The following is a 2,409-nucleotide window of genomic DNA, read 5'->3' as shown; positions in this document are numbered from 1 at the left end:
TCTTCTTCTTCTTCTTCTTCTTCTTCTTCTTCTTCTTCTTCTTTTCTTCTTCTTCTTCCTCCTCTTCTTCTTCCTCTTCTTCCTCTTCTTCACATCAAAGTAAGGTAGCCTGCCTGATATAGGACAGAGACATTGGAGGAAACTTTAAAAACACACAAGATTGGGTCTTTAGAAGAAGAATGGATGAGGAACTAGGTATGGGAGTGGTGGGACAATGGCATCAATGAAAATAAAATAATTTTAAAATTTTATTTTTATAAGTATGTGCCTATATGTGAGTATTTCACTGGCACATATGGTAACTGCATAGGATCAAAGAGAATTGTGAGTGTTCTGGAACTAGAAATACAGGAAGTTGAGAACTGCCTTCAGTTGAATCTAGGAACCAAACTCCAGTCTTTAGCAAATGCAGCGAGTGTTCACAACAATAACGTCATCTCTCGAGCCTCGAATAAATGTACATTTTAAAAGAAATATTAACGGTAGAGCTCTCTGAGGCAAGAAAAATGATTTGGAATAGGACAGAAGATCCATAAGGTGCATACGGCAACAGTAGCTCACTTGAGTCTGGAGTCATTCAGCTATGTGCATTGAAGCACATTGTTGAACTACTGTCTTAGATTTGTGCATGTTGCTTTCTCACAATTAATCTTTAGTTGAAATAATAAAATAATATAGCATTTAAAGTTGAGATATCAATTTACAAAAGAAAGTAATTATCATAAGTATAACAATAAATGCTATGAGTTATGGAAAAATAATGTGAATATGAAAATTTGTGTTATCAAAGAAAAGACAACTATTGACCTCATTGAAAATATGCCATTAAGTATTAGATAATCCCTAGTAAGAGATAATCAGGACAAATGTAAAGAATAGAGGAAACACGTGTCTTTAGTATATTAACCAAGGTTTCATATAGGAAACAATGGAAAATTGTCCACTTCAAACTTCCAGTGTAGCTGCATAATAGACCTTTAAATTGACCTTAATATTTAAATTATTGGAATTTTAAAAAGCATGAGACCTTAAAAGTTGAATTGTGTTTCATATAATGATATTACTATGCTCTTTCGAGGCAGAAAAAAGATCATATTTCAATAGTGATGTGTCTTTTAAATAGAAGTGAGTGGAGTGTCCTGGAAACCTTCAATTTTCAATCTTGACACAGATTAAACTCCTGTGTGAAAAAAAATAACTACTTAGGAATTGCTTAAATTAACTTGGCCTATTGATATGGCTTTGGGGAATTACATTTCAAATAAGTTATTGAAAGCAAGCATAGCCCAAGGTAGGTTGCACCAAAAACCTACCTAAGCAGGAACTGTAATCAATCCAGAGAAAGATTCTGTTGTTACTGTTCCATGCACTGTCAGAGTTCCTTTTATGACTTCCCTCAGTGATAGACTCTGTACTGAGAGGATAAGTCAGATAACCCATTTTCTATCCTTGATTGTTTGTGGTCTAAATGTTTTCTCATGCAACAGAAAAGGAAACTAGAACATTGTACAGATTACTTAAGAGATGTATATTAAGTCAGAGAAATATGTTAATATATGCAAATATTCAAGGATTCCAACACATATCCCAGTTATAAATATTATCCAGAAATCCACAAATTTTCCCTTCCAGGAGACTCATCAGAAAGGACAAAGCCCAGGTCAGAGTACAAATGACAGTTGTTATGTGTTTTAGGTGTTGGCCCTGATGATAGTTGGGCCAAATGACAGACAACCTGTACTCAGTACTAATGGCTATGACCATGCTCACACCTGCAAAGTAATCAAGTGTGGACAAAGTATAGAAAAACAATACGATGTTTATGTGGAGTGAAAAGGACAATGATATTTTCTAGTGAAAAATACAATATGATGGCAGAAGTAGAAGAAGTTTGCCCCAGCCAGACTGAGGATGTGAACAGAGAAGATATTCCTGCATATGTGGCCCAGAAGCCACAACACTATGATATTTCCTGTCAGTCCAATGACGGCAATGATAATGGATAGCAAAATCATGGCATGGAAGACGATGTTACAAGATGAAGTTTCCATGTGGTAGCTTTGATTTTTATGAGGTCAGCCTCCAAGTCTGGGATGTTTGAGTCCATGCTTGGGGACACTCCTGGAAAGAAAAACAAGACATAATCACATGGTTGGATTCCTCTGATTCTCAGGACCACCCTGATATATGTAAGCTGACATGGTTCATAACAGCAGAAAATAGGATTATTGAGCTTAAGATTCATTAAGAAATAAATCTAATCCAGTATTCCTGGAGACTTTTTTTAAATGCAGTATGAATTTATTTGGGCTATCTACATCTATAGGAGTTTGAATAGAATTGTCTCCATCAACACTTATATTTGAATATGTGTTCACTCGTTTGGAGAAGGGTTATGAAGTATGACCT

At 35.3% G+C, this 2,409-nt stretch overlaps 1 pseudogene; it reads right to left on the bottom strand.

Moving 5' to 3' along the window:
- Positions 1-1,566: 1,566 nt before the first annotated feature.
- Positions 1,567-2,107, bottom strand: LOC110297932 (annotated as a pseudogene).
- Between the last annotated feature and the right edge of the window lie 302 nt (positions 2,108-2,409).

Source organism: Mus caroli, chromosome 7 (assembly GCF_900094665.2).
Source record: "Mus caroli chromosome 7, CAROLI_EIJ_v1.1, whole genome shotgun sequence".
Classification (NCBI taxonomy): Eukaryota; Metazoa; Chordata; class Mammalia; order Rodentia; family Muridae; genus Mus; species Mus caroli.
The sequence above is the reverse complement of the archived record's forward strand: the minus strand, read 5'-3'. Positions and strand labels throughout refer to the sequence as shown.